The sequence below is a fragment of the Canis lupus genome, chromosome 6, assembly GCF_003254725.2.
Source record: "Canis lupus dingo isolate Sandy chromosome 6, ASM325472v2, whole genome shotgun sequence".
NCBI classification, from domain to species: domain Eukaryota; kingdom Metazoa; phylum Chordata; class Mammalia; order Carnivora; family Canidae; genus Canis; species Canis lupus.
The window spans coordinates 53,865,905-53,890,080 of NC_064248.1; the positions used below are offsets into that span (position 1 = coordinate 53,865,905).

The following is a 24,176-nucleotide window of genomic DNA, read 5'->3' on the forward strand; positions in this document are numbered from 1 at the left end:
ATACACACATGCACTCTCCCTGGAAGAAAGGAGAGGAGGCAGGAAGGAATGATGGAACAGTATTGGAAAGAAGGGATACAAGGTTAATAAAGAAGCCTGTACATGAAAGAAAATGGTAACTTGAGGTCTGTTGGTTGGTTGGTTTGTGGGTTGGTTGGTTGGTTGTGTGAGTGTGTGTGCATAAAACAGAGAAGAAAGAGAGGAGGAGAGACCAGCTAGATTTCCTGACACCCATCCTTCCATTTGTTAGTTTTTTAATCTCCACTGTTTCTTTTGAGAGTAAAACATACCGAAGTTGTGGATGATTCATATAATCTCTTACATTCAAAATACAGTGGCTTATGTTTCTACACTAATATGCATTGAGAAGAGACATAATAAAGAAGCCTTAGAATAACTCAGAGTTTTTGCATAAAACCACAGTGGTTTGACTATATTATTACAAAATATGTTGTTTGTATTTTAGTCCTCCAGGACCTATGCAAATTACCAAGCTGATAATGTAGTACATAAAATTCAGTACTGGAGCTATATTAGGCAAAGACCAAAACAACAACAACAACGTCGATGATGACTTAGAGCCTTTAACATGCTCATGTGCATTTGGGACATATGTAGTGCATCCCACATCAGTCTAAACTTTTCTCAAGGGGTATCTGTCAGTGTTTGTGTTCTATGAAACACACTCTGGGAAAAGGGGCGCCTGGGTGGCTCAATGGTTGAGCACCTGCCTTTGGCTCAGGTTGTGATTTCAGGGTCCTGGATCGAGTCCCACATCAGGCTCCCCTCCGGGAGCTTGCTTCTCCCTCTGCCTATGTCTCTGCCTCTCTCTCTGTGTCTCTCATGAATAAATAAATAAAATATTTTTAAAAAGAAAAGCAGAGTTACAGTCAGTAATAAGACAAAGATTCCTACTGACACCCCTGTTGTCCAAGAGTGTTCTGGAGGATCTAGTCACTATAGTAAAATGAGATAAAGAAATGTGACATATATTAGAAGGGCACAGAGAGCATTGTCATTCTTTGTAAATGATATTAGAAAATCTAAAGGAATCAATGAACATCTATTAAAACTAACAGAGTTTAAAGGAATAACAAAATATAAAAGCAATAATTTTCACTTATACTAACAATCAGTTGGAAAATATAATAGGAAAAAATATTCCACTCATAATAGGAATTTAAAAGAGAGAGATCACCCAAAAGAAAAATGGGCAAAGAATATTAATAAGCAATTAAGAGAAATATGCAAATAGCCAATTAACATATGAACAGATGTTCAAACTCAATAATAATCAAAAAATATAAATTAAAACAAGATACCATTTTCCCTTTTATGAGAATTGAAATGATTAAAAACGTGGGCAATACCCTATGTTGACATGAAATGTGGAAGGAAAAGACACCCTTATCCGAGTAGTATTACTCAGAGTCCAGACAGGAAATTAAGAACACACTCAAATTGGGTAATTTGAAGAGCATTTAATAAAAGGGTTATTCATAAGGGTGTCAAGTAGGGTAGAGGGAACTCACAAGGCAGAGGGCAGTCTCTAAGGCTAGAAGCAGAAAAACAGAGCTGAGCAGAGAGGAATGTAACCTTAGGTCTGGGAAGGCAACTGGCCCTCAGTAAAGTCACAAAGAGAGCCAGGAGAAGTAGTACCTCTTAACATCCTACTTTCTTATCTTCTGCGGGTACCCCCCATCCCAGACAACCCAGCCCAAACATAAGCCCGAAGGCAAGGGACCTATACTCCCAGGTCAGCCTCTCAGAGCACAAAACAGAGTAGAAAAGGGTAGAGGGCACCCCCAGAGGCACAACATAAGATATCTAACTCATAAGTGTTAGGAAAATGTAAATCAGTAAAGTCAAACCGAATGACTGACAATTTGGCAGCATATATCACAAATTTAAATATTTACGTATACCATAGTATTTATTTAGTCATTAAAAAGAAACGATGAGAAAAATATCAAAGCATTAGCAGAGGTTGTCTCCAAGGAGGGTTAAGAAGGAAGCTCCAGATGGTAGGTTTGCATCCTGACTCTAGCTGCTCAATCAGTATTTTTTTTTTTTACTGCAAATAAAGAAAACAGGAAAATCAAACTGACTTGAAGAAGATAGTTTTAATCAAGACTCATACCATCGAACCATGGAGAAGCTGGGGGATAGGTCTGCCTTCAGAAATACCCAGATCCAGGGACTCAAACCTCATCAGGTTTTTCTCTCTCTTCCCTCCATTCACTCTTGCTCTCCTCCCTGAGACTACCAACTCTACTCCCTCTGCTTGGCTTTATTCTCTCAGGCCAGCGGTTCCCATAAATTCAATCAATGGCCAAATGCAATGATAAAACTATATTCTTTGAGCCACAGGCCAGAGAGAAAAGAGTTTCCCTGGTGCTTCAGTTGAAATTCTTCCAGAAAATGCCACTGCTTGGACAAGCCTGGATCACATGGCCAACCATGATGGAATCATATGGTAAGCCAGAGGACCAGGGCATGATGATTGGCCCTTTCTGATACAAATGCTGTACTCTGTGGCCAAATGACATGAGAATTTTGATTAGCCACCACTCCACCACAACCACATGTTTGGAATAGAAGAAAAACAATCTCCCATACAGAGAAATTTTCTTCTGGACGATAAAAAGGCAAATAAATATTATATAAATGATAACCTTGGACAAATTACTTAACACCTCCAAGTCCCAGTTTCCTCGTATATGAAATAAAAGAGGTGATGGTGCCTGTATTAGAGGATTATTGTGGAGTTAATCCTATGTTGATCTTATTCTCTTACTATTGTGTTTATCTCTGTATTTTCCATAGTATTCTTTTTTTTTTTTTTTTTTTTAATAATAGTCTCCATGCCCGGCATGGAGCTTTTACCCAGGGCTTGAATTCACAACCCTGAGATTGAGACCTGAGCTGAGGGGCACCTGGATGGCTGAGTCTGTCAAGCATCCAACTCTTTGTCTCATCCCAGGTTATGATCACATGATCTCAGGGTCGCAGGATCAAGCCCAGGTGGGGCTCTGCACTCAGTGGGGAGCCTGCTGGAGATTCTCTTTGCCCCCCTCCAACCATGTGCATGCTTTCTCATAAATAAATAAATAAATAAATAAATAAATAAATAAATAAATAAATATTAAAAAGGGAAAAAAACCTGAGCTGAGATCAAGAGCTGGATGCTTAACCAACTGAGCCACCCAGGCACTCCATATTACTTTATTTTTTAAAATAACATGTGTTACTTTTAATCATGATAAGAAATCTGTTTCCATTTTGAGAAATAAAAGAGAGGCCAACAACATTAACTCAGGAAGAGCTGTCAGGTTAAGTTAATCACTAATTAGTGATTAATTAAAATTTGTATTACTTTTATATTGACAATTTACAGAACACCTATAACTAAGAATTCCTTCTCTATATAATTTGCAGACATTATCAAATTTAATGCTCACAAAACTGAAACTCAGAGAAGTAATCTAATTTATCCAAGGACACAAAGCCTGTACCTAATAGAGCTGCTATGTAAACTTAGGTCTGTTTAAAGAAGAGGTCTGTATGCTATAACCTGTGAGCCAAATCCCACCTGCCACCTGTTTTTCTATGGCCCACGAGCTGGGAATGATTTTTCCACTTTTTAGCTGTGGACACAAAGGAAAAGAATATTTTATGACACTAAAAATTATGCGAAATTCAAATCTCAGTGTCCATCAATAATGTTTTATTGGAAGAGAGTCTTGCCCATTTACTTACATCTTCTTGGTGACTGCTTTAGCACCGCATTGGCAGAGTAGAGGTGAGAGAGAGATCATGTGGCCCGAGAAGCCTAACTATTTACTATCTGGTTTTTTACAGAAAAAGTTTTGCCAACTGTGGTCTAAATCCCAAATACATTGTCCGTCAAGGACTTTTCACTACCTATCCAGGTAATGCCTAAAGATTATTGGATGCTGCCACTAGGAGGTCTCCAGTGGCCCAAGCAAGAGTATTTCAATGCAAGAAAATAGAAGACCACACACAAGTTCATCTTGGGGGGATGGAGAGCAATGAAGAACCAAAATATGTCTGTGGCCATACCACCTAGACTGACCTGATCTGGGAAGCTAGGCAGGGTTTGGCCTGGTTAGACTTGAGTGGGAGGTAAAGTACAAGTGCACCAAATAATGACACCTGCTCAGGACAGAGTAGGAGAAGGAGATGAGGTTATTGGTTCTCAGTGGCACATGGAGTGGCCATTCACTCACATAAAATGTTAAGATAAATTATTGAAAGCAAGATCACACATCATTCACAACACCTAGGGGGGGTCAGAAAACTTTTTTTATTATAAAAAGTTTAGGAGTAAATCCTACATGACAAGACCTCCTTGTTTGTTTGTTTGTTTGCCTTGCATTCTAAGGCAAAAAAAAAAAAGTGGGGGAAGTAAAGAATGATCCATTAAAATTCTTATAACGCAAACTAAAAAACTTTGAATCAGTTCGTAAATATCAGAAGCTAGTCTGCTCTTCACTATACATAATAAATACAGACTGCCAGATTCACAGCAACCCTAGGGAGTATTCTCCTGTGTTCCCTGCTTCATTATACCAGTACTACATTTATATCTTCCTAGGAAAATAGTTATCTACTATTTTCTCAAAAATCTCTTAAGACTGTATAATCATGTGTGTTCAGAAAATAATTTCTCATAACCTTTATACTCAAACGATGTTTCTAATATAATCAAAATATCAACATTAAAAATAATTTCAATCAGAGAGATGGAACAGTAAATCCATGACTTCCTTTTATTTCATCACCAGCTTGGTATGTAGCTTAGATATGTATGAATCTTATTTAGGCTCTAAGTTTTTTATTTATGAATCCGAGCTAATATACAATATTTTAAGAATTGGACTCAGGAATTGTGTGAATTCCCTATGGTCTCTGACAATAGATGTCAGGTAAGTACAGGGGATTCTCTAGATCGTGGTGTCACTAGACTCTATTTCTCAAAGTTAAAAACATGAGTTCCCCTAAGGAGCCACTGGGCCACAGAAGAACGAGTAGTAGACAGATGGAATGTGAGCGCTAACCACCACTTAATCTCTTAGCTTCTGCTTTCTCTACTTCCAAGCAGTCTATTAACTTTATTGAAGCCCTTCATGCACTGCTAAGTGCTGTAAGATAGGAGTTTGTGTTATTGTCCTCAATAATTGTCCTTAGGATCTCAAAGGCAACTGATTTAGAAGCACAATGCACTGTGTAGACAGACCAGATCATCTTTAAGCAAGTTTCTAATGTCTGCTTAGGGTTAAGTAATCATGGCATGGATCTCACAAGCAGCATTACAACTAGGAATTGAATAGGAAAAGGTTGATGGGTTGCAGGAAAGAGAGAACATCTCATTCTAACTAACTCACAGTTTCTTTGTCTCACTGGGTTGATAAAACTACAGGGAAGTCTTGATTGGAGATTGCATATTACCTGGCAGGCAGGTTAACCTTTCTACACTACGGATTTGGGTTCAAAAGCTGATGACAAAACCACCAAGTGTCTAAAAACTGATCTTTTCATTTCTTCTGTGTAAGCAGGTTTAAATGCTGTGCCTGTTAATTAACCCCTGAATCCTGTCAAGATAATTGAAGCATAAACTTAAGGTAAGATTTATATGGCAGACAAAGTAAAGAATTCCAGAGCACACAGCTCTCCACCCTGTGCCCTCTTCCTAGCTCAGTCTGACAAAAATCAGATTCCACAGCCTTTGCCCAGATCCACTGAAAGGAGTAAAGCGTGCAGTTTGAAACCAAATAAAAATGTTATGCCTCATACTGTATTGTCAAACATATATTTTATAGATACCTGGTGTTACAGAATTTTCTTGTTCTCCTTGTTTGTATTTTTTTGTGTGTGTAGAGAAAGGATAAGCAGATTCCATTGTTGTCTTTTCTCGTTTGGTTAAATGTTGTAGTATTAGGCCAATGATAAGATATCAACTACTTTTATTTAGAAATTATTTTAGTTATAGACAATGATCTGTTTGGCTTTGTTCAAAATCAGCTCCAGGATGATCCTTCTTACATTTCCATTAACTATGAAATTAAAGAGAGAAGGCAATTTTTAAAAGAGAAATATTGCTTTTAGCCTGAAACCCTAAGTGTTGAGTTTCTGCCTGCAGTGGGTTTTTTCAATTAAATTATAAACCATGGGTAATAGAGATTTATAATGGGAGCGCTGATACAATCTTAACTATAGGGAAACCATCCGACACGCTCTATGCTGTATATGGATGGATTATTTGCATTAAATTATCTTTAGGGAATGCAAACAAAACAAAGAAAAATGTAAAGCTTGTCGCATTATTAGCATAAAATCAAAGTCCTTGAATGCATAATTGTTCCATACCCAAAGCATTAACGGATTTTATTCTTAGAGTTCAAAGACCTCCTCATTAATATGCAAAATGGCCTCATTTTATAAGCAAGGTTTTTTTTTTTTACCTTCTCAGCAGAGGCAGTTCATTGCTGGAGGAAAATACTATGAAGTGTAGAAAACACTAATATTGATATAAAAGCCCACGTATCCATATAGCCAAAAACAATGACAATCAGATGCTATTAGAATATTTATTTTCTTCGGTCTATGTGTAAATATAAATTGTATGTTTAACCAAATAATACCTAGCTTTGAAAGATTAAGTGCACAAAATAAAAAAAGAACACAGCCTTCCTCTAGAAAGGATCACCTATTTGTATTTTTATTATTATTAAAAAGAAAGAAAATCCAACAGAAAGAAATTTTGGACCTAGTGATATAAATTTAAATTATGTGACTCCAAATCCAATTTTACAAAGCAGTCCCTTGCCAATTTACATAACCTCAGTCACCAGGATTGTAAAAAAAAAAAAAAAAAAAATTAAGTTAAATTAAATTATACACATTTTTTAAAAGTATACTAACAAATGGATAATTTTCCAGAATTCTGATTTTTCAGAATACTAGCAGAATACTGTAATCCTTGGAAGTGATTTACTGGGTTATTTTCTTAAATAAACTTTTTAGTATGGACAGACAGAACAACTGATTTTTATTCTGAGCATTTATATATTTTTAAGTAATTTATGCTCTTTAGAGTATTTGGTATATGTTGCAAATCAAACTATAACCACCACAACATTGTCATGTTTTAGAAAATGTAGTAATTTCTCTTAACCAAGAAATAATGTCCCCACAAAAGAGATATGAGGTTAAAATGCAGTACAGTCTCTAATGTGTCTTACTCATTTGAGCAATGGCACATCAATCTGTAGGACTCAACCTCCAGCTGTCACACCAGCCTCACTGCCTGATTATGAATAATCCTCCCCTAACAGGCAGTATTCATGAGGCCAATATTGATTAAGAATCTGCTATGTGCCAGGGAGTGTGTTGGGCTCCCCATCATTACCTTTATCCCATTTGGGTTTCATATTTATATTTTGCATTTATATTTATACACATTTATCCTATACATATTTACATTAGCTACAGTTAATTTTGAGATTATTCCATTTAGCAGTGCATTAAACCCTTAGAATGTTAAGATGTAAATTCATGTCCAGATTTTTAGGTAAAAAGTTATTCTTTCTAAAACTCTTCTAAAGTTAGCAAAGAAAGAAGGTTAAATAATTTATTAATGTCTTTTTCAAGTTCTTAACATACAATCAATACTCAATAAGCAAATGAAAATGAATAGTTAGATGACAATATTAAACCATAAACCACTTTACTCAAAATTTTCAAAAGCATGGTTTGGAATGGAAATTTAAAATTTATTTTTTAAAATGGAAGAAATACAGATTACGTATTTAAAACTTTACTTTGTGAAAATGGTTCTACTTATTAAAATGCCTTGTCAATAGGAGATTTTGCTTTTGTTTCATTGAATCAGTATACACAGGTTTAAAATTCCATTTATCAAACACTTTTTTTTTTAATTTTTTATTTATTTATGATAGTCACACAGAGAGAGAGAGAGAGAGAGAGAGGCAGAGACATAGGCAGAGGGAGAAGCAAGCTCCATGCACCGGGAGCCTGATGTGGGACTCGATCCCGGGTCTCCAGGATCGCGCCCTGGGCCAAAGGCAGGCGCCAAACCGCTGCACCACCCAGGGATCCCTATCAAACACTTTTAAAAAATAATCATTTTCCAAAAAAGATTCGATTTAAAACTTGTTCAACCAGTACCACAACATGATAGTTGAGTTTAAAATTGTTTTCACACTTCTACCAAGGAAAAAAATACCAGCTTTTTTGCTAACTCTGTAGATGCAAAGGTTGAAATCAACATTGTTAATGACAGGGGGGGAAAAATCCCTTTGATTATTTTTTGTATTTTTAAATGGAATGTAACAAAGCTATTCATTTATCAAGCACTTTAAAGTTTACTGAGTATTTTCATACAAGCCACCTTCTTTTCAGGGACTTAGGATGCTTCTGTGAGAAATTACTACCCACAGATCACTACCCATGACAGTTCTATTGGATTTCTAGCTAGTTATACCACATCTATAATATAGAATTCAATTCCAGGTGCCACATTTTAAGAGGGACTTTGACCAATTAGGATGTAATGAAAGGCAAATGTCCAGGTGAATAGGAGAAGCTATAATTTTTGATAAATTATTCAAGCAACTTGGGAAGCAAAGAATAAGAAAAGGTATAATATCTGCTTTCAAATATTTGAAGGGCTGTCAGGGAGAGAATTGTATACTAATTCTGTGTTGCTCCAGAGGCCAGAACTAGGATAAAAGGCTGGGAGTTAAGGAAGGCAGATTCTGATTCAATGCAAGAAGAAACTTTTTATCCACTTGTGCTGTCCAGTAACAATAACAGCTGCCTCATAAGGGTGATACCAGTCTCTGGAGGTTTTCAAGCAGACGTTGGGTGTCTGTCAGTTATGTTATTACTTTTTAAAATTCCTGCACTGGATAAGGAGTTGAACTAAAATGCTACGTTTCTGTCTAAGTCTCAGATTCTACTTTTCTAGAGAAGGTGAGATACACAAATGCAATGTAAAAACTTTTTGTCATATACTCATTTCTCTGACAGCAAATGTTTTGAAGTTTTTCTTTTTTAAATAAAGACTCTGTGATACTCAGAGTGCTTACTCCCAACTAAAAAGAGTCATTTAACTATTTAAAACACCCAATGTGTATGAAGCAAGTTTCAGGCGTTGGGTCACATATGTTCTATTCATACATAAATAATTGCAATCATAAGAAAACAGCTTTAATTTGTGAAGAAACCCTATGAACTTACCATATATAAAAGAGTATACATTTAGGGATAATTTTACAAATCAGGAATAAAGGAGAGTTTCTCTCCTCTCTAAAGTGCCTGAAAAGAATGGAGCAGGTATTTCCCTGGAGACTGTAGCTACTGGGCAATAATTGTTAGCTTGGCTCCTGGAGGTATCCTTGCATTATATATAGGACTAAGGAGCTAACATAATTCTCTTCCAAATGAAGATGTATAGGCCTATGTCTTAGTCCTGGTTTTGCTACCAGATGTATGAATGCTCTTGGGTAAGTTACTTCAGTACCCTGCTTTTTTTTTTTTTTTCAGATGTTTTATGCCTGAATTTATTTTTATTACAATTTTATTTTTTATGCCAAATTTATTTTTTAATTCAATTAACACACAATGTGTTACTAGTTTCAGAGGCAGAGGTCAGTGATTCCTCAGTCTTATATAATACCCAGTGCTCATTACATCATGTGCCCTCCTTAATGTCCACACCCAGTTACACCCTTCCTTCACCCCTTCCTCACCAGCAACCCTCAGTTTGTTTCCTATGATTGTCTCTTATGGTTTGTCTCCTTCTCTGATTTCCCTGCCTTCCTCTATGCTCTTCTGTTTCTTAAATTCCACATATGAGTGAGATCATATGATAACTTTCTCTGATTGACTTACTTCACTTAGTATAATATCCTCTAGTTCCGACCATGTTGTTGCAAGTGGCAAGATTTCATTATTTTGGATGGCTAAGTAATATTCCAGTGCTTGTGTGTGTGTGTGTGTAACCACATGTTCTTTATTCATGGACATCTGGGCTCTTTCCATAGTTTGTCTATTGTGGATATTGTTGCTATGTTACTATAAACATCAGTGTGCATGTATCTCTTTGGATCACTACATTTGTATCTTTGGGGTAAATTCCTAGTAGTACCTTGCTTAAAAAAAAAAAAAAAGGAACCAGATTAAACTATCTTTTTAGTACTTCCTAGTTTTAAGGTCTAGGACTTCTACATACATGATACCCTAGTCAAGCAGTCAAACCCTGTCAATCTTCTGGAACAAACTAGGAGCCCAAAAAGAATTTGTAAAGTCTACAGTTGTGAGTATGAATGGGAATAACAAAAAGACAAAAGAGATGAAGTTTAAGAAGACATGTTGTGATTGGCAGTCAGTCTCATTGGATGAGGATGGTTCGAAAAGCTAAGCCCTGCTACCCTAATGTCATAAAATTCAGAAGTGGTAAGAAAGGGAGAAAAGAGACAGCAAAGGAGGGAAAGGCAAAAAAGAAAAAAAAGAGGGGAGGTGGGAGAGGAAAAAAATCAATAAGCAGTCAATCTCTGCAACGGCAGAAATTAAGGTAAGCATCAGAAATGGTAAGTAGGAAAAAGAGGGGAAATGGAGCAGAAATAGCAGAAAGAAAAAGGTGGAACCAACACTTGCTGGAATGTGAAGGCAATAGGGTCCATGCAGTAGAAATAGAAGCTGAGGCTCATTCACCTCACAGACCAGCCTGGACTTTCTCATACAGCAGGAAGGTGGAGTCCTGGCTGTTAGTGACAACCCCCAGGCAATGAGCTTAGATCTTGTTCTATCCATTCTGTTCATCAGATGAGTGCAAAACATCTTTAAAAGGTTTTCATCTCTAAAGTATTTCCGCAAGAGCCTTGTTAATAAATGAACTGACCTTTGGATCATGGGGAGCCTTATTCATCCAAGTTAACTGAGATGTTCCCTGGTGCATGGAGAGTGGGTTTGTGCACAGATATGCATGGATGATAAATAAATAGACATAAAGAACTTCATACTTGAGGGCCTAGAACAAAGCTCTAGCCATAAAGAAATCAAATACATTCTTCCCTTCTCTCTATTCTCTTTCTACTTGGATTTCTCAGGAATTCACATTTGTGTGGGCTAATGATATAAATCCAGTCGTGGGCTTAAAGAAAACGAAGTGAGCAAAAATTAAATTTGCAGATTTCTATCCATTTTTCCCCCTGTGTGCTACTTTCATAGGCATCTGTGTCTTCTGGAAAACTCCAAGCAAAAAGCTTAAGTCATTTAGTTCACCTGGAGATATTAGCACCATGCAAATTTCCAGCAATTATTAGTAATAATTCTGGGAAACAGAAAGATGATAACAAAAAGGAAAACACACCAAATTGATGTATACTTTATTAGAAACATGGAAACATAAACTATGAATGTGCTGAGGTGATATTTCCCTGAAAACAGCCAGAGAATATTTCTCTATAGGATATGATGTGGATGGTATTTCCCACAGACATTTCCCCTTGCATGTTCTTGCATCCTTTCCCTAGCGCAAACAGCTCAGGCTTCCCACCTCCTCTAAGGAAGGAAATGGCTGTTGAAACTGAACACAGGGAAAGAAAAGAATGAAATTCTTAGACCACCTGTTTTGCAATCTTACATCAAATTGGGAAAATCTAGGTTTCTAAGAACTCCAGGCAACAGACTGAAACCATAACTAATGGATTTAGACTAATTCACAGTAACATTTTAGCTTCTATTATTTTACTAGGTCTCAAAATTCAGATCCATCTGGGCTGGATTGGATGGCATATGATAGAAAACTTAAAATGTGGCCGAAAGCCAAAAAGATACATTCTTTCACATTAAAAAAGCATTCTGAAGGTAGCTCCTATTTTCTGCTCCATTTTTACCCTCAAACTCTCCTCGTAATCCAAGATTGCTGCTGGCCTTTCCAACACTGTGTCTATATTCCAGGCAGGAAAGGGAGGAAAGGCCAAGGTGGCGCTCAGAGTGAGTCAGTGCCTTGAAGAGCCTTCCTGGAAGTCACACAGCACTTTCTCTTGCCCCGGATTTAGTCTTATGGCCATAACTAGCTTCAAGGGGAGCTGCAAAATACAGTTTTTATTCTAGGTAGTAATGTATCCAGGTAAAAATTACTAAGAAATCACTTAGAAAATTATTAAGAAAAATTTACTAAGAAAGGAAGTTAGAATGGAAATTAGATAAACACCAAGTGACCTCTACCACCAGTAGCTCTTCTCTCTCCAGGTGACATAATATTCTCCGGGCCAGAGAGGGTAGGACTGAGGCACTGAAAGGGGTTTTAGAGGAGATATTTTGGGAGAAAGCACGAAAGATAAGCAGAACCAACCTCAAAGGACCAAGTGCACAGAAGCAAAGGTGGTGATGAGAAACCTCCCCCTCCCTGAGGAGGCCTAGGGATACCCCAGGGAGCCTCAAGAAACAGCATACGTAGGAACTGAACCTGCGCTCTCCCACAATCCAGGCTCCATACATGTGAGCACTATATCTCAATAGTGAGAAAGACCTGTCTTAGCCCATCCACCAGTTTCTGGAAAGGCGTCCCAATGACTGGCTGTTAGTATACCAGAAGTGTACCCTCCAGGCCCTGAGGCTTCCCATGATCTGGGTGGTCTCCTTCACAAGGGCTCTGGACATTCAGAACTCTCCTGAAACAGAAATTACGACACTAAACATCAAGGTGGGTACTGGGGTCATAGGTTTGTTTTTCTTCTGAGCTTTTAAATGTATATTTGTAGAGACACAAATCAGTCTTTCCAGAACCCAAAGGTGGAGTTGAAATATCTCTAGTGACACTGTTTGTATTCATTTCATATAACTCAATATTTACTGAGCTTCTAATAAGCAAGTTTCTACCCTCTGAAAACTTCTGATCTAATAGTGAGAACAACAAAAGTACATTTAAAACTATATCGTAGGGCAGCCCAGGTGGCTCAGTGGTTTAGTGCCACCTTTAGCCCGGGGCGTGATCCTGGAGACCTGGGATGGAGTCCCACGTCAGGCTCCCTGCATGGAGCCTGCTTCTCCCTCTACCTGTGTCTCTGCCTCTCTCTGTGTCTCTGTGTCTCTCATGAATAAATAAATAGAATGTTAAAAAATAAACAACCCCCCCCCTATAACATAAAGTACAGAATATACGAAGAAAAAGCAAGGAGAAAAAGCAGAAGAAAAGGACCTCAACGAGTTCTACTATGGGTCTAACACCATGCTAGGTGCGTTTGTAACATTATTTAATCCACTGACAAGTCTAAGGGGTACAGAAGTAGGATTATTGGGCAGCCCCGGTGGCTCAGCGGTTTGGCACCGCCTGCAGCCTGGGGTGTGATCCTGGAAGACCTGGGATCGAGTCCCACATCGGGCTCCCTGCATGGAGCCTGTTTCTCCCTCTGCCTGTGTCTCTGCCTCTCTCTGTGTGTCTATGAATAAATAAATAAAATCTTTAAAAAAAAAAAGAAGTAGGATTATTCTCATTTCACATATGGAAAAATTGAAGCTGGCTAAAAGAATTTAGACCAAAGAACAATTACTGATCCCAGAATGGGGATCAAACCATTTATAGAAAGAAACATTCTGAAAACAGAAAAACAGATCAATAGATAGTTGGCAGAAGAATGGAAAACAAGAAAGAACATTTCAGGAAGAAGGATGAACCTGAGTATATGCAGAAGGGGAAAAAAAAGAAGTATTTAACCAGTTTAGGTAGGTCAAAAGGATATGTAAAAGATAAAACCAGGCAACAATGCTTTGTGGTCAAACTGAGAAGGCATTTGAAATAGCAGAGTGAAGAGTTTACAACTAACCCAGTGAGAAACAGGAATGATAGTGTTATTTGAGGAAGATTTATCTAGTTCCAGATCTACCAGGCCTTTTCCATAATTCCAAAAGCAAAAGTTCTAAAAATAAAAAGTGTAGGACATTGTTTTGGTTCCTTTTTGATACTTTATTTGGAGGCAAAAGCCAATCTTATTTGAACTCATTTGGTGTTAAAGTTTAACTTGAACAATACAAGATCACTTATATTTTTTATTTACCTACTTAAGGTGAATATCCATATATTTCACTGAAGAAAAACAAGATCTGACTACAGGACATTGCCCCAGTATCCATTAGGGGACTCTGTAATATAAAGTATCTTCTCCACATTACCTACCTTTCTAAAACTCCAACAACTGAAATGAAAAATCTGCAATCTGAAACACATCTGACCCTAAGTTTTATATGAAGGATTATTAATACATAGGATGGGTCAGGGGGAGAACAGAGATGAGAATATTAGGTTGGAGACTTCCAATAGTCCTCACCAGAAAAAATAAGAACCTGGCATACAGTGTGTCCATGAAAATGGAAAAGATATGAGAATATAAGATTCAGTAGGAACTAGACTTGGCAGCTATTTGGATACAAAGAAGTGAGGAAAAAGTCAATGGAAAATCCAAGATTAATCCTGGGAGTCAAGTGACAGTTTTGGTAACAATATCAACAAGAACAAAAAGGGATCATTTGTTTTAATCCTAGTGGATTTAAGATGTTGGCAGGACATTTAGGTTGTAATATCAGGCAGTTAGAAACAGGTGTGTAGAGTTCAGGAGCAGAGCCAGGACCTGAGGTGTAAACTTGAACCACGGCTACAGAGAGAAGATACACAAATGGATAAAATTCCCAAGTAATGAAGTGAAAAACTCCATGCATGGAAATCTGGAAATCACTACCACTTTACAGCATAGCTTTCCTGCTTGCATGTACGGTCTATTGCTGAAGATTAGCAGAGGCTAACAGTTCCTCAGTGATGGAAAAACAGGATTGTCAGACACATCAGGAAAAAAAAAAAAACTAGGTTGGAGTTCACATAGAAAGGAGTACCACTCTAGAATTCCCTTCTAATAACACTTTATAGCAATGAACTGAGCAAACACAAGTTTAGAGCTCTAGAAAGCTGTCCCAAAACAGGTGAGTTCACATTTTTAAAAAAATCAATACACATCTTTGAGTCTACATTTTTTATACTCCTAGGCTGGTAGAAATGTAGCTTTTTGTGGAATTTATTACTGGGGTCAGTTCTGACTCAAGAGGAGCTATTCAGGCCAAAGAAAAGTACAGTTTGTCAAGTTGTTAACTTGTTTTGTAAATGGTATCTTTCTTACCAATGTTATTACAGATTCTTTTCAGTCTTTAATGTTTTGTAGCTTTGGTATATGGTAAGAAGACACCAGAGTGGGGTAAGCGGCTACGAACTGAAAGCCACATTCCTTGCCTCTGAAAGCAAAGCTACGGATGGCTTCTTGAGAAGTGTGATGGCTAATTGTATGTGTCAACTTGGCTGAGCCATGTTGTTCGCGTATTTGGCCAAACATCATTCTGGATGGTCCTGTGAGGGTGTTTCAGGGTGAGGTTTGCATTTAAATCAGTGGACTTTGGGAAAGCAGATTGCTCCTTATAATGTGGGTGGACCTCATCCAATCAGTTGAAAATGTGAATAGAACAAAAGAAGGACCTCCCCCAAGCAAGAGAGGGCTCGGCCAGCGGCCTGCCTGCCGACTGCAGCTGCATCACTGGCTCTGCGCCACGGCTTCACACTGACAGCCTTCGACGTAAATGACAACATCCGCCCTTACTGAGACTCCAGCCTGCTGTCCCATTCCACAAATTTTGAGTTTGCCAGCCTCCAACTCCTTAAAATAAGGAGTTGGCTCTGTTTCTCTGGAGAACCCTGACTAATCCAAGAGGAACGGAAGGAATAAAGAAACATCACTCCAGGTGATCTGAAGAAATTAAAATTATGATGCAGGTTGTTTGGAAAAAAGCAACCTAGTCCAAAACCAAACGGTGGAAAGCAAACTGACTTAGGCATTAGATTAGCTGAAACGACAAAGTGATCAAAAATGAAGAGTTCACTCCCCAACTTTTCTTGTTCCTGGATCATTTTTGTAAGTCACTGGCAGTTTTGCAATCTTTAGATGTTTTTGTCTGCTTTTCATGATATGAGGGGATTGCACCTAGTTTTAATCTGTTTATTTCAAATTCATTTTTCTGCCCTATGCAGTATAGTAGTGAAACTTGATTAGTAGCAATTTTTTCATTTATCATTTATCAATTTCAGATAGTGGTGCACCAAATGACAGACAAATTAAGCTATCGTACCCCAATTTCAAAACCGTTAATATCTTCAAGTTATGTAGCTCTCTTTGTACAAGTATTTGCATGTTGTATTTTCCCTTTTGTATAAAAATAAGTGGAAAATACCTTATTAAGGGGTCAAAAATAATGCTAACAAGCCTAATAAGTCTCATAAAGTTAGCATAACTGAAGACAGAGATCATTGGGCATGCTAAGACAGGGAGATGTACCGCTTCTGTCTCAAAATCAATCTCCACTCAGTTGAATCCATTTCAAACAGTCTGTGTGCCTTCAGGCCTCAGGGGTTCTTCACTTAGAATTCTTGCTGCCTGGAATTCTCTGCCTACTTTTCCCAGGTTTGGTCGCTTTCATTCAATATTGCTTCAAATGCCATCCCCTTAGAGATTTCCCTAACGACTCTACTTAAAATAGCCTATCCTTCTGCACCTACCTTCCAAATTTTGTATGTGGCTGAGCCAAGCTTTAAGATTGGAGAAATTGCTACTAATTACAAAGATCTAAGAAGTACTTTCAATATTTTTCTTATTTACTAAAAATATTGTAAGAACTCTGGCATTTTTTTTAAAAGTAAGCCTACTTTTACAGAAGAAAAAATATAGAAATATACAATAAAGTAAGTGTAGAGCCTAATGAATTACTATAATGAAATGTCTGAGAAATGAGCACCTGGTCAGGAAGTAAAACACAGCCATCTCCCCCTGCAAAAATAACAACAAAAAAAAAACCTTTAGGTGCAACGCCAACCACAATCCCATGGTTTCCCCCTATAGGTGACTGTCATGCTGACTTCTATTATAACCACTGCTTTGTTTGTCTTTCAGTATGCATCTGTAACTGTCATTAGCCTGCTTTTGAACTTTTAAAGTCATATGGCACATATTCTTTTGTTTACTTCATTTGTGCAACATTGCTTTTTAAAAATGAATCCATGTTGTTCTACATGGTTATACTTCATTCACTTAGTTTGCTCTATTGTGTTCCATTGCATGAGTATACCACAACTTACTTATCCATTCTGTGTTAATGGATGTTTGAATTGCTTCATTTGGGCTATTAAAAATGATATTATTATGGACATTCTTGTATGGGTAACCTCACACATTTATGAGCATGTTTCTGTGAAGTATATATCTATGAGCAGAAATGCTGGGATATGGAATTGTCAGTTTATCTAGATTATATCAAGCTGTTTGTTCAAAGTAGTCAGGTCAATTTATACTCCTGCCAAAGGTGTGTCAGTGTTCACATTGCTTCACTTCTTTGTCCACTCTTGTTATTATCCATCTTTTAAGTTTTAGCTCTTCTAGTAGGTGCCAAGTGGTATCATTATGGTTTTAATTTGCATTTCCCCTGATTACTAATGACATTGAGCACTTTTGCATACTTTTTGATCCATTTGGATAATTTTGGTTATGAAGTACCTATTCAAGATTCTTTTGCCCATTCTATCGGGTTGTATTTCTTATCAATATTATGAAAATGAGACCTGTATCAATTAAATGTTAAAGGCCTTTGCCCATTCTGTGGCTTGCCTTTCTGTTATCTTTAATGATAGCTTTAATGATGAACAGTAGTGTTTTATTTTAATGAGTCCAATTTACCAATCTTTCCCATCAAGATGTTGTTTCTGTGTCCTGTTTAACACCATGATCTGAACATCAAGAAAATATGCTTCCATGTTTTCTTCTAAAATATTTTCGCTGTTCACATTTTGGTCTCTAATCCATCTGGAATTAATCTTGGTTATGATGTTAAGTAGGAGCAAAATTTAATTTTCTTTTTCTCCATATAGGTACTCAATTGTTCCAGGACCATGTTCTGTCCTTTCCAAGTGCGATTCCTATAACATCCCATTTAACTCACCGATTGGGCTTGGCAGAGGCAGATGGGTCTCAGAGAATGGCTGTAGAATATCAAATTCAGGTAGGTAATTGACTCCAATTATAATTGTTATTCCAGATGTGGTCTTATCCTGCAGCAACTCAACATAGCCCTGGGTACTTGGTATCCAGCTCTGGTTCTGGTAAATGCTTTTTCTCGATATCAGTTTGTAAAGCCTACTAGAAGCAGTTTGGTTTTGCCTATACCAAGTACAGCCTGACACTTTCACTTCATGACTATATTTTACTGATACCATAAGTTGGTATTCAAGGACTTCATTCATTTTAACATCCCTGTGAGCATGCTAATGAGACCTGGTGAAAATAAAGTAGTCAGTGCTCTAAGTACCTTATCAAAAAGAAGGAGATAAAAACCCATAAAAATTCAGAAGCCCAACAGCATGATGAGGTTTTTAGGGCTCCAGTGTTTCCAGGTATATCCCAGGATATCCCAAGTTGCCTCCCCCTGTACTTCTACCATTAAAGTATAATGCTTCTTAGGCATCTTTGGATTCTGGAGGCAATATATTTTGCATTGGAATGTGATTTTCTGCCCCATTGGATGAATAACCCTTGGAATTGCCTGTTTTGAGTGGGTCCCAGAGCAAGAAAAGGTTATAGATCCAAACTACAGTACAAGCTGCTTTACTTACATGGACTTTGCAACCCAGAAGACCCAATGAAGCTCAACATAATTATGGCCTGTGGTGATGCCATATACAGCCCCTCACAAGCACAGTGTAACTTAGGGTTTTAAATCAAAGCCATGCTCTCTTTTATGTATAATTACCTTTCCCTTGAAAAAGAACTCCTACCTTACTCCTGGATCTTAGATGAGACTGAACACTTAACTGTGCTCATTGACTATAGCATGAACTGGGTATTATTTCATCCACGAAATCCTAAATTTAGTATGTACAATGAAGTGACCTGTACAAGATCAAGCTGAAGCAGATCCTGAAGGCACAGGCAAGCTACATGATCCAGTGGCTCAGATGCCTCTAGCAACTACTGCACAGCTTCTTCTTCCTGTCATGGGGAGTACCTATAACTTGTTAACAGAGAAAGAAAGAACTCAGGCCTGGTATATAGTTGGTTCATCACAACATGCTTCAGCAATTACCATTCCAGTCTAGAGTGTCTCTGAAAGGTGAAAGTGAAAAAAAATCTTTTCAGGGGGCAGAACTTTGAGCAGTACTTCTGGTTGTCTGCTTTGTCTAGGTAAGGAAATGTCCATGGTGTAGATCTACAGTGTTTCATGGGCAGTGGCTAATGAATTGGCCAGGGACTCAGTCACTTTGAAAGAATGAGATCAGAAGACTAATGACAAGATCTGAAGCAGAGACATGTGAATGGACCCCTCAGGACAAGCACAAAATATGAGGATATTTGTGTCCCATGTGATGTTTATCAAAGGGCAACCACTGTGGAGAAAGCCTTCATTGATCAAATGGACAGGCTGACTCATCCTATAGACATCAGTTACCCTCTTTCCCTAAGCATCCCAGTGGTTGCTCAGTGGGTTCTTCTACAAAGCAAATATGGCAGCAGGGATAGAAGCTATACATGGGCTCAGCAACACAAAATTTCTCTTACCAATATTGACCTTGCTGTTATCACTGTTGAGTGCCTAACCTGCTACGAACAGAGATCAATGCTGAATCACCAGTAGGGCCTCATTTCCTAGGAGATACTAGTTGCCTAGTGACTAATCACGTTGGACCTCTTCTCTACTGGAAGGGCCAGCAATTTGTCTTCATAAAAATACTTATCTTGGGGATCCCTGGGTGGCGCAGTGGTTTGGCGCCTGCCTTTGGCCTGGGGCGCGATCCTGGAGACCCAGGATCAAATCCCACATCGGGCTCCTGGTGCATGGAGCCTGCTTATCCCTCTGCCTGTGTCTCTGCCTCTCTCTCTCTCTCTCTCTCTCTCTGACTATCATAAATAAATAAATAAAATTAAACAAAAAACCACCTCCCTCTAAATAAAATGCTCCATAGAGTTTAAAAAAAAATACTTATCTTGGATATGAATCAGAAGTCCCTTCCTGTAATACTACCAATCACAGTATTATAGACATTGTGAGCGCACAATGAGAAATTCATTTCACTACAAAAGAAATGTAGCAATGGGCTTGTGACTATGAAATTCATAGGTCTTTCCATGTACCAAATCACCCAGAAGTGGCTTGCTTGATAGAATAATCATCTACAAAAGACTCAGTTATTTGGCCAGCTGGGAGACAAGATTTTGAAAGGCTGAAGTGCTATCATACAAGATAAAGAAGTACTTTGAATCAGTGATCAATACAAGATGTGTTTCTCCCACTACCAGAATACAAGGGTCTAGAAATCAAGGAAACAAGAGGATGGATTTCTGTCCATATTATATTTAACAATCCACTCACGGATTTTTTTTTATTCTCATTTATGTAAACTTGGGCTATACTGGTTTGGCAGTCTTAGTTCCCATGAAAAGAATATTTCTACCAGGGCACACAAAATGATTCAAATGAATTAGAAGTTGACTGACACTTGCATAAATTAGGCTCCTCATGACACTAAACCAAAAGCAAAGAAAGAGGTTCCCATAATGGCTGTGGTGATTGATCCAGATAATTACAGCAAAATTGGCTTACTGATACACAATGAGGTCAACAAGAACTATGTTAGGAGTCCAGGAATTCTCTGGGTTGCCTCTTAATATTTCTTGACCAATAGTCAAAATTAATAAGCAACTCAACTATTGAGGACTTAGATCTTTCCAGAATGAAGCTTTGGCTACCCTAGTAGGTAGAGAGCCTTAACCAGTGAAAGTACTGACCATGAGCAAAGAAAAATGGAGTAGAAGAAGAAGTTATAAATATCAGCTGCAGCTTTATGGTCAGGCATAGAAATAAGTACCAAAGTACACATGAAAATTTTATTCATTGCATGTTCTGTATATCTTTGTATATATTAACTATTTCTTCTTCCCTCTTCCCTTAAGTCCATCCCTTTCCTTCCCTCAAGTCATATAGGAGATGTTGGTGTTGGCACACTTTTATGGTTTCATTTCAGGTTACAGACTATTCAGGTGGGATTTGTGACTGAACTAGCAGTGTGTATAATAATAACTGATGGGACTTTATTTTTCCCCTTTGGGGGAAAAAGGTGAAAATCTCTTTGCACACAAAAAGATAGTTAAATCTGCATAGATGAAAGCATAAAATTATAGTTGTACAGAAAGTTAAATATGAGTAGGGAGTATATGAGAATGTTTAATAGCTAAAAGGGAAAATTGTGCTGGTTACTTGCTACAGGCACTCAAGTGTTTCCCCTCTCACTTCACACACACACACACCCATCCTTCTATATTCTGTGGTTCTTCTGGGTTGGAATATTCAAACTACATTTCCCACACTTCTTTGCCAGCTGAATTCCTGTTGGGTTTGGTCAATAGGAGTAACTGCTGAGAAATCTGAAGACAGCACAGATTCCAGCACTGTGATGTGATAGTTGCTGGTATTTGCTACAGTGGTAGCAAGTGGCAACTTCAACAGCCCAGGGATAGTACCTATAAACAGTTTTAGCTCTGGTCCAGGGAGTATCATTTTAGCAGATCTGGGACCAATTACAACAGTTTTTAAAGTGCAGCAACAGGTACATACTTTTGGCAATTTCTGAACTCTAAGGAAATCACCCATCCCTCTTTTTTTTTGTTTTCCTGTCATACAGTGTCATTCGTTTTCCCTTTTGCTTTTCCAGCCTTCTAACCAATTCCTGCATTAAATTCACTGAAATACCTTTGCTGGTTTCTGATTTCCTAAATGGACTTTAAGTAATTAACCATCCCTTTAATTTTTATATTTTTCAGTTTCAGAATCTCTGTTTTTTGTTTTGTTGTTTTGCAAATATAAGTATACCATGTCACCTCTTACAGTTTCTAATAACAGCTCCAAGTTTGGCTTTTATCTACTGAAACATACTAAGCATAACTGTTTCATGATCTAGGTCTAATAATTTCAGCATGTAGAGTCCTCATGGGTCTGTTTCTATTGTCTATTGTTTCTGTTGTTTCTTACTGATAGTATCTTCTCTTCATGAGTCCAATTATATCTGATTATTCGCTTGATATTGAATTTTAAAATTACTCACAGATAAAATTTGACACCTAGAATAATGTTACCTTCCTCCAAAGATGTGGAGGATATGGGGACATTAGAATTATGGATTACCTTAATCCAAAATCAAAGTTTAAGACTTCCTGGACCTAACAGAATCATCAACATTTAGCTGTAGTATTAGGACAATTAGTTTATTTACACTTCGGTCTTACTCTTATGATAATCCTTCAGGAGTCCCAGCCTTTGGCCTCACCTCTTCTATCTTCCAGAAGTTCTAGTTATCTTTTCATAAGTTCCTCAAGCTGAAAAGAAACCATCAGAGTTTGAAGCAAAAATATCAATGAAAACAATTCTCTCCCTCTAAAGTTAATAAAATACCAAAGAGACTCTTACAGACTTTTTGATAATTTTAAATTATCTTTTATTCAGAGATGGTCAAATTAAATTTATGTAAGTCTCTGTCAAGTTTAGTTTTGCATTGATATGTATATTTGTGAAAGACTCAGATGTATTCATCCAAGAAAGTAATCATAACAATACTTTTTAAACATAATTTTAGCAAACAGAAATTTAATTAATTTGGAGAAAGTCACTACCAACATTCAATTTTGCCTGATTCAAGTTTTTCTCTAGGGGTACAGGATCAAATCTGAAGATGAAAGTTTGGAGGAGAACCACAAAGTATGCTGTGGAAAACATCTGAGCAGAGAAGATTCAAGATAAAATAAATAAAGGACTAGCAGTTCTGTTGTGATAAAATTCAGATCAGCCTCCTCCTTCTTTTCTACTGTTACAGCCTTGATGGCAATAATTTTTAATCTCCCTGTTTAGTAAATTAAATGAAATGGTAATAATGACCAGCCCCAAATTTTCAAGCCTATTTTCAGTTTAGCATACTAGTAGCCTAGATTCTCCTTGCCATATGCTATTCCCATAGAACAACCCAACTTCATTTATCAGTTCTCCAAGAAAAAAATCATTAACACTCTGGAATGAGGTAAAATGAACCAAAAATCTCCCTCAGTAGAACCCCATAAAATGATCAATAGGTAGATATAATTAAATTATAAGGGTGCCTGAAAGTGAGACAATCAGATTGAGCCACTGTGGCCCCAGAGCAGCACAGTCAAGAAACACTACCAGCATGCTGCAACATTTCCTCACTTATGTCTCCCATCAGTTATGATTTTATAATGACCTCATTGTACTTCATAGATGCAGTGAAAGCGATTTGCATAGCCTTTCCTCCATCACTTGGCCCTTTATTTTGGAAGCACAATTGATTTTATGAACACAAATACCCTTTCTCAAACATAAATGTCTCCTTACATTTTTGTTACAGATTGTAATACAAGCTTTTATTTTATGGCTTCTTTCTTCCTTAGGTTGTAATAAATATATTTTAAGATATCATACTTCAACATATTTCCTAAGAAATAAAAAATAGTATCTAAGGGTCTCTGGGTGGCTCAGTCGGTTATGCATCTGCCTTTGGCTCAGATCATGATCCCAGGGTCCTGGGATGGAGCCCCACATCAGGTTCCCTGCTCAGCGGGGAGAATGCTTCTTCCTCTCCCTCTGCCCCTCCTCCCCATTTGTGCTCACTCTCTCTCTCTCAAATAAAAAAAAGAAAGAAAAAATAGTAATCTCTATATCATTTCCTCCATCCAACAAGTCAAGTTCATTTTATGTAAAACATTTCTTCCCTTGTAAAATCAGAAGGTAAGTTTTTCCAAAAATTATTTTAAGGGGAACCTGGTGGCTCAGTTGGTTAAGCATCTGACTCAATTTCGGCTCAGACCATGATATTAGTAGTAACATCAAGCCCCTCTGTAACAAATTCAACTGTGCTTCATATCATGTACCTCTCTAGTCGAAGTGGTACTATAAACATTCAGTGACAATGAATCAGTGTTAATTATAAATCCTTGATCCTTTGCAATGTGCTTGAAAACACAAACCTTTTGGGTTAAAAGCTT

General features: G+C 37.6%; 1 protein-coding gene and 1 long non-coding RNA gene across 4 annotated transcripts in view; one reads left to right on the plus strand and one right to left on the minus strand.

The window, feature by feature from the left end:
- RWDD3 (RWD domain containing 3) overlaps nucleotides 1-24,176 on the minus strand; it is a 60,656-nt gene that overhangs the window by 24,706 nt on the left and 11,774 nt on the right. The window contains exon 5 of one of the 3 annotated variants that reach the window (XR_007411447.1): nucleotides 22,451-22,499. The gene's annotated coding sequence lies outside the window, so the exon portion shown is untranslated. Of the gene's footprint in view, nucleotides 1-21,966; nucleotides 22,500-24,176 lie in introns of those variants that run through there. The other 2 variants (XM_025417547.3, XM_049111638.1) reach the window with 2 other exon arrangements.
- LOC112640814 (uncharacterized) lies at nucleotides 15,280-23,576 on the plus strand. Its single transcript, XR_003124270.3, has 3 exons — nucleotides 15,280-16,001; nucleotides 18,005-18,135; nucleotides 22,831-23,576. It is a non-coding gene; the product is annotated as an uncharacterized LOC112640814 (long non-coding RNA).